Source organism: Papaver somniferum, chromosome 3 (assembly GCF_003573695.1).
Source record: "Papaver somniferum cultivar HN1 chromosome 3, ASM357369v1, whole genome shotgun sequence".
Lineage (NCBI taxonomy): Eukaryota > Viridiplantae > Streptophyta > Magnoliopsida > Ranunculales > Papaveraceae > Papaver > Papaver somniferum.
In genome coordinates, this window is record NC_039360.1 from 203,737,667 (window position 1) to 203,746,550 (window position 8,884).

The 8,884-nt window shown below is 41.1% G+C and overlaps 1 long non-coding RNA gene across 2 annotated transcripts; it reads left to right on the forward strand.

Moving 5' to 3' along the window:
- The first annotated feature begins 734 nt into the window (after nt 1-734).
- Nucleotides 735-5,929, forward strand: LOC113358456. Of its 2 annotated transcripts, XR_003364543.1 has the most exons (4): nt 735-874; nt 973-1,026; nt 2,935-4,184; nt 4,279-5,929. It is a non-coding gene; the product is annotated as an uncharacterized LOC113358456 (long non-coding RNA). The 2 variants fall into 2 exon arrangements; XR_003364542.1 differs by having other exon boundaries at nt 2,935-5,929.
- Nucleotides 5,930-8,884: the final 2,955 nt, after the last annotated feature.

The window sequence follows — 8,884 nt, forward strand, 5'->3', positions numbered from 1 at the left end:
ACTGCTATTTAGGTTGCTGCGCCTACTCTAGGTCTTGAGCTATTGAACATGGTGTTTCTAGCTCGGATCCCCACAATCTCTAGTATTCCAGCTAATGTAGGTAGCACTTTGCCCGCACCTTCAATTCCGTGTTGCAGAAAGTAATGGCCATGCCTAATGATCTGTCTTCATGGATCCATCTATTGCTCTTCCCTGTTTGTACTCTTCATGTTGCTGAGTACCAAGAGCTGAAAATGACACTCGGAGAAAGCTGCAGATTAAGTCAGTTAATCATGCATTGCGTATATTGAATGAACCCAATGGGTGTGCGGTGCTGGCTCAATGTGTTCTTGATAAACATGTCGAGATGAAGGAGTTACTAGAGAAAGCCAAAAAGAAACCCAAACATGAAGATCAAGAAGCTGTAAACTTGAGATTGTGTAGGGGTAAGCTGTAACACCCATAAAGTTTCTGTCGTGCTTTAAGCCCGAATCTAACCTATTTTGGTAAGTTTGAAATCGTGTAGTAGGGTCACAACATCCTAGCATTGGATACTCAGCCATGGCAAAGCGCCTTCATTAATTTCTTGCGGCTTAAAACCCAAGTTTGGGTGTCTCTAACGTATGTCAGCTCTAATCCAAAATCTGGTTGCCATAATGACACTTCATGCAGCGAGACACATGTCAAGAATCAGATACGTTGGTAATTATCCATGCAACAATTATAAACCAGAGGAGGGCATTCCCGTAAAAGAAGAAAACTCCAATTTTCTTCTCATTCTTCTGTTCTTTTCCATTCTCTTGCCTTGACTCTAAAACCCTATGAATCAGTGAGAGTAAGAGGTGCATTGTTAACCGCTTGTTATTTTAGATCCTTGAATTGAAGCAGAATAGAGGTAAGGAAATCTCTCTCCATTTCAAATTGAATTGTGAATTTGACCAAACGGTTTATGTATATAGTATCTTAATTAAAATTTTGTTAAATGATTTGAAGTATTCAAGAGCAAGGATGCAAATGGGTTATCTTGTTGTGGAATGAGCGGTTGAGGTAGGGGTTTTTTCCTTCGATTTGATTTAAGTATTGAAGTTGTGCATCTTGATTTCTGATTCTTAAATTTGATGTTTCTTCTTTATTATAAAACGTGTTTCTAACGAAATGGGTTTGTTTTGATGAGAAAGTAGTTGATATATATGTATATATATATTCCTTACGAATTTGAAAACCTAATCAAAGTGGTGTGGTTGATACTTGCCCTAACTTAGTTAAAAATCCATGATTTGGTGTTGTTCTTGAATGGGTTTCTTAGATTTTCAATATAAGAAAGATACTTATTTCATTCTTGAATATTACGGATGGTTTGAATTCATTTGAGTTCTGATTTTCACCAAAATTCAAGTCTCCAAATTGAGTTTCAAATATAGCCCATCACATGTTTGTGAAAAGAACCTTAAATTTCTGAAAACGTAATCTTGGTCGTTTTCTATTGGGAATTTTCTACATAGCTATGCACCTTATTACCTTGTTTATCATTTTTATGTTTTAGAGGCTTTTCTCAGCTTTTCAACAAGACCGAATTTACTGAAATCCATCACCCAATGAATTTTACACGATTTTTTTCGATTAGAGACATATGAAACTGAAAATTCTGAACTTGGTGTTGCTGTTCTGTTTGGCAGAGATTTTCCGGAATAGCTATGAAACTCTTTGTTTTTGCTTATCATTTTTACTTCAAAGAGGGTTTCCTAAGCTTTCCAATGAGACATAATTTGCTGAATTCCATTGTGTAACGAATTTTCTATGAATTTTTGATCATAGACTATCAAAACTGCATTTCCTGAAAGTGTAACTGCCTGTCCTGTTTTGTCGAGACCTTTCAGCACAGCCACATAGATCTCTACCTTTGGATTTTATTTTTATGACAGAGGGATTTCTCAGGTTTCTAATGAGACCAAATTAAGAGTTGTTTAATGAATTTTGTGCAAATTTATGATCGGAGACTATCAAAACTGAAATCTTCTTAAAACGTTATTTCTTGTCCTGTCTTGTCAAGACCTTTCGACACAGTTACACACGTTTTCACCTTTGGAGTTCATTTTTATGTTAAAGAGGTATTTCTCAGGATTCCAATAAGACCAAATTTGCTTAATTCCGTCGTTTAATGAATTTTGTGCAAGTTTTTAATGTAAGACTATCAAAACTGAAATTTCTGGAACATCTCAGAATTTACAATTGGGTATTATGCTCTTGTTGTTTCAAGTTGTTGCGATATTTCTATTTCATGCTATCGAACTCTTATTTACTTGATGGTAAGTATCAACATCCACTTTGATAGCATTTAGGCACACCTTTTATGAATTATGAATGAGCTTACTGTTGGTGTTCGTTTATGTTATTATGTGCTTACGGTTTCAGATTCTCTTCTCTTTGGTCATGGATATACATGATTCTCGATAAGTGGTGTATCCTGTGAATCAAATTTTGATTTAAAATATGGTTTACTGGTAAGGTTGAAAGAATGCTGCCGACGCTTATGTTTAAGTAAGTTTTCAATTATGGATTTACGAGGTTATTCAGAACCTGGTTTGTAATGTTTCCATTGTGACATCTGGATTTGGAAACTAGAGAACTCTACTATAGGATCGTCGGGCCTTAATGGGCACCCCATCTACGGATGGCAACCCGGAAGACCGTTTGTTTGATAACGGTGTCTGGTATCGGACTACCCTGACGTTGGCATTCGCCAAAGAGATAGAAGAGTAATTTTATCTGAATTTAATTGAATGACAGCTTAAAAATGTTTATCTACAAATGCTTTACTTTTAGTTACGAATTTCATATTCTAGTTTGATGCTTTTAGCTGTTGGAATTTTTACTTGTTGTTTATCTCCTGGTATCGATCACCGTTATGTCCTCTACTGGGCTGTGGCTCACCCCGTTCTGTTTTGTTTTCCACAGAGTTAGGATTCATTCTGGAGCAGCAAGCTACAAGAAGCTTGCGGAAGCGAAGCTAGAGACACAAAGTTGGTATTTACTTTGTCGTCCTTATATATGTATATATCATGGTATAATAACAAGTGGGCATTGGGGGTGTTTTGGAATGGTGTTCAGTTTGCTTAAAAAGTATTTCAATTTCATTTCATAAATATCTTATGAGTGTGTCTATCAGTTTGGAACATTTCCTGTTGTCGAGTTTTACATTTCATGTTGTCGAATTTATCAGTTTGGAACATTTCCTGTTGTCGAATTTTACTGCATTAGCAAGTCATGCTTTACATATATTTCAACTTCTCCCAATTTCTACTTTAAGAAATTTCTAAATTTCAACTTATGAGAGACTTAATACCATGGAACTTTGCTTTTGCTGTGTAAGATTTATGTACAAGGAAACACATATCTTCATCATTTTAGTATCTTAGTCTCTTCTGTTTAACTATCACTGTATAAAATCATGCTCTTTAATACTTTATTTTTGAATAAATTCATTCTGTTTTATATGTTATGTATCCGGTTTATACTTTCGAGTGACGGAACGGGGGTTTAGCTCTGCTGGACGGGTTGAAATCCAACCCGTCAGAGGGGAAATTTCTGGTCCGTTGGTTTGTATGCTACCGCGATTCGCACTCTCGCCTTTAGTGGAGTTGCACCCAATAATGAAGGTACACTGGCTGAACTTCGATGCAAACACCCCACTGCTGCCTTGCCTATTATCCCTCTACTCCACCTTCACAGGAGGCTATGATAGCTACCACGGAGCTTGTGCTGAGCAGATTAAGGAGTTTCCTTAAGGGGACATCCCGTGGAGGAGACGGTTTCCGTGCACAACATCTTCTCGATGTTCTCAGTGGGCCGACAACTGTTATTTCAGATAAGTTACACGCCTCCATCATGAAAGTGGTTAACTTATGGCTTTCAGGCTCTTGTCCGTCGGTTTTGGGGGAATATATGTAGCCAGCGCTCCTCTCACCCCACTCATCAAACCTGGTGGTGGATTGCGGCCTATAGCAGTTGGCACAATAGGCAAGGAAATGAACTCATATCTGGGTGATTTCCAGTTTGGAGTGGGGGCCAAGTGCGGTGGAGAAGCTATTCTACATGCTGTTAATCGTGTGTTGGAAGATAAAGGAGACCAAAGTACGCTATCCATGTTGCTGGTAGATTTCTCTAATGCGTTCAATCTCATAGATAGAACAACCATGATCTCAGAGGTACGTAGGTTATGTCCTTCGATATCTCATTGGGTTGAGTTTTGTTACGCTTCACCGGCACGACTATATTATATGGATCATGTACTTTCTTCAGCTCAGGGAGTGCAACAAGGTGATCCTTTAGGGCCACTTTTGTTCGCCCTTACTCTCCCCACCTGCTAGTCTTGAGTATTTCGAAAAGTGTGATTTAGAACTGCATGCATGGTATCTTGATGATGGTACGGTGATTGGGGACACTACGATGGTTGCTAGAGCAATGAAGATTATTCAAGAAGAAGGTGTTGCTAGGGGGATGTTTTTGAACATCAAGAAGACTGACTAATTTTGGCCCTCTCTAGACCCCAGGACAGCCATTGCAGGTATGTTTCCATCTGATATTTGTAGGCCAGAGAAGGGGTTAAGCTTCTAGGTGCTCCTGGTAGCCTTGATGCTCAATTCAACGCGGATCTGATTGTAAAAAGAGTGCAAAAAACTATGGAGCTCATTGATGCAGTGGAAAAACTTGAAGAACCACAGTGTGAGCTTCTTTTGTTTAGGAACTGTGCTGGAGTTTCTCGCTTATATTTTGCTTTACGCACTACTTTTCCAGACTGCACATTTGCGGCTCAAGATCTGTTTGACTCTCGTCTCTACAAGTTCCTACAACATGTAATCACAGGAGATGGTCCAGGTTTCGGCCCCTTGCAAATGCGGTTTTGCCCGCTGCCCCTGGTTTAGGTGTTTATTCGATGCAAGACATTATGCACTACTGCTATTTAGCGTCGTGCTTGCAAACACTAGAATTGCAGTATGTTATTTTGAGACACACCCGCACTAGTGGTTTCAGCTCCCACCTTGAGCGTGCTGCAGCTTCTTTCAACTCTCTGTGTAGTCATGTTTCTCCTATATGCATCGATAGCACTGCCACCCATTCTATGTCAACTGGCCACTGTTTATTTTGATGCAGTAAAGAAGAACTTGACTTCCAATTTCAAGTTGTCTGAACGGGATTCATTCCTATGGCAGAGTAACCAGGTGAAGCATGCCATGGATTTCTTATTGGCTATCCCTATTCCTGGCCTAAATCAGCAAATTGGTTCGAGGCAGTTTAGTGCGATACTATGTTATAGACTTGGTATCCCCTTGTTTGAACCAGATAGTTTGTTCCCCTTCTGCAAGAGAGAGATGGATGTTTTTGGCGACCATGCAGTGCACTGTACGAATGAAGTTGGTTTAAAATTTCGGCATGATTTAGTACGTGACACGATTGCAGACATATGTTATCGGGATGGGGTGCCTGCACGGAAAGAGGTGGACTTGGGTCTTCTTGCGAACAACGATACTTCCCTGAGACCGACAGATGTTCTTGTGCTCAATTGGGATAATGGTCGGGACGTTTGCTTCGATATGACGATCGTGTCGCCTTTTGCTGTGGGTAATGGTCGTACTTTGGAGGGGGAAAGGCTATCAAGGATCCTGTCAGTCGCAAAAATACCAAGTATTTGGCAAAATACCCTGCGCAAGGATATGGGTTTGGTGCTTTGGCTTTCACTATTTTGGGTGAACTTGGTGACGGAACAACAGACTTCATTAAGCGGCTTCACAACTATATGGCTAGTCATGATGCTAATGTGCGTGTAGGTGATTTCATTTTTCACAGGTTGAGTGTGATAGTTCAAAAAAGAGTTAGAACCCAGCTTGTTGCTCGGGTTCCGCTGATGAGAATTCTTTTGAATTTGATTAATCTTATATTAAAAAATAAAATTTGGGATTTGTTAAGTGTTGACTTCATTATTTGTCATCCGTTTATAAGTTAATTACTCATGCATCCATCCATCCATAAAATAAGAAAAAGATCCACTTTTCTTTGCATGCTTGTTTGTCCCCTGTTAAGTGAACGTATGCTATTGGATTTTAGTTCAGGGCAAAAATTGTAAAATCAATTTTTAATATGTTGATATCCTGCAAAGAGTAACGCCGTTTGATGAGTGATGAATACTTCTTCACTTTATTTATTTGAAGCAATTCAATAAATACACAAAATTCACCCAGAATGGCGTATGTAGCAACAATCCCAAATATTTTGTGAGTTTTAGCATTGTTAATTAATGCATGACTAGCCTAGTGTTTTTATGCTGTTCCTAGCCGAGCTTTCATTATTAACATGACATGACGACTGAGTGTTCACTCTCTGCAGAGTAACATGAATCTCCGAGTGCCAATTTTGAGACATGCACGAAATACCCGTATATGATACTCTCTGACAAAGAGAATTTCGAATCGATGCACTTTCAGCTCAATCGAACGCATTTAATTTCCTTAATGAAAATCTGGACTGTCCATATCAGTCTCAGAAACGATCGCGACCACACAAGTTGGCCGCACAATTTAACAAACCTAGCCAAACCCTGACAAGAGTAGGCGATTGACGTGATGACCACCGGCGGGCCCGCTTATGCCATAGCCGGTCGAACATCACACGAACTCCTCCCAGCATGTCAAACGTCAGCCCTAAAAAAAGGTGGTTGCGCTTCTTTGGAAGAAGCTCGACGAGCTTAGACAGTTCAAGGCAGTCTTAAAATCATCACGACCGTCCAACTTCACCAGCCTGGTTGGACGGCTTAGATCATCCCGCGAATGATCAGTTAAGCGGTAATGCACACATTGGCGGGACCACTTTGTCCCTACCTGATCGACTTGCTCACGGCATGGTTATATAGCCATGAACATTTGCCCAAAACATGATGGGCGTGAGGCTTTTCAAGGGTCACGGAAATTCCACTAGCGTCTTAAATTGATCTCAACCATCCAACTTAGCCAGCATATTTGGATGGCTTAAATCGCGCCTAAGACCATCAGGGAGGTGCACATATTTTCACCGTCAGCCCAACGTGGGCCCCACACGATCGACCTCTCCAAAGGAGAAGCATAGCTTTCCAAACCGATTGGCCAAAGTCACGCGTGCGTGACTGTTTTAAAACCCTAATTAGGGTTTGCGACGCTGCATAACTATCGCAGTTCGATCGCGTCCATCCATCTTCGCCAGACTAAACAGAGGGTGTAGATATAGACTCAAGAGGTCCCAAGGATGTTGACGTGATCACCGTGGGCCCACCTATTTGTGTGACCGACCGTCCTGGGCCAACCATGGCCGAGCGCCTCGAAATGCACGCCCAAAGGTGTCATGTCACGCGGCTTCCAAATCCTTTGCGGCTATGGATTTCTATCGCAAATCGATCACGTCCACTCATCTTCGCCAATCAACTTCAGCGGCCTAGATCAAGCCTTCATGACCAATCGGTCCCACCAAAATTGGCGCCCATGAGTAGTTTCGGTCAAGCCAAAGAGGGATGCTTGAGCACCTCTTAGGAAACCTAGGATTCCATCAACGGTCACAAATAAGTGTCGCAAACCATCTCGTCCGTCCAACTTTGCTAGCTTGTTCGGACAACTTAGGTTAAGAACTAGGCGACCAATGAAACACCTCGATGATCACCGTCCGCCACTCTTGCACAGGGAGTGATCGACCAGGAGATAGATCGCCCATGCGGTCTCCAAACGATCACTCGAAGATGGTTGGGCGTGATGATATTTTAAGACGCTTAATCCGCGACTTATTCAGTTAAGCTTTAAAACAGCGATGCTTCATATATACCGATTGTTTTCAATGCATTACATGCATCGAGCATACACGATATTTCATGAATATCAATTTCTTAAATAACTTAGTTATTTAACCTAATAGCATCATGTGCTATTTCTTGCGGCGGGTCCCACGACTCGACCCACTCACTCGAGATATCAAACATGTCACAAACTGGGGGATACTTACTGGGGTATTGGTCTGACGGTTTACAGCGTGCGGCATGCAACGCGCCCATATATAAGAACGTGTCAGGAGGCATGAACGGTTAAGATGATGAGGGAAGTGGGCTAAGACGTGATCGTGAAATCACCTACACGACCCCATTACTCCATCACTCAACTTCCTCCACTTCCTAAGAGATGAGGATTTGTGTTCAATGACTTGTATAAATAGGTCCTTCGCCTATTTCCAAACAACACGAACAAACACAGAAAAACCAAGTGTTGTCATCGGTATCCAGAAAAAACCACAACTGATAGCTTTCATTGTGCAAGCCAGTTCATCATTCTGATACAAGTCATAAACAACCAACACCTTCATAATATCAACACCTTCTTCGCTTCCCTCCCTAAGATCAACCCCATCTCCTTCACTTTGTGACCGAAGCAAGTCTGGAACGTCCATTTCTTGGTTTAGGCCAGAATTGTATAGATTGATTTCTCGAATCAAAAGCACTCCCGTGCAGTGCATTTTCTTAAGGTTTAGATTCGTTTCTCATCCGCACACACCCAAATTTACCAAAACTAGCAGAAACAGTTTTCACCCATAAACAATTGGCGACCACAGTGGGAGATTAATCTCTCGGTTGTGAAGTCAATTTCTTCAATACCCAATTCCGTTTGGTTGATTTCAAAATGGTTGGTCTTAGGACTCCCCCAACAACTTCAAATCTTGGTCGAAGTTCCTCCAATGAAGATACCCCTCTTCCTGACGGTGTATCTGATGGTGTAACCGGAAGAACCCCAACATTGATCAAATTAGCACGGGTGCAGGAGTTTCACACGAAGAACATGGACCTGATCAAAGAGGTGATAAACGACATACTCGATATCCTCATCAAGATGACATCAGTTAT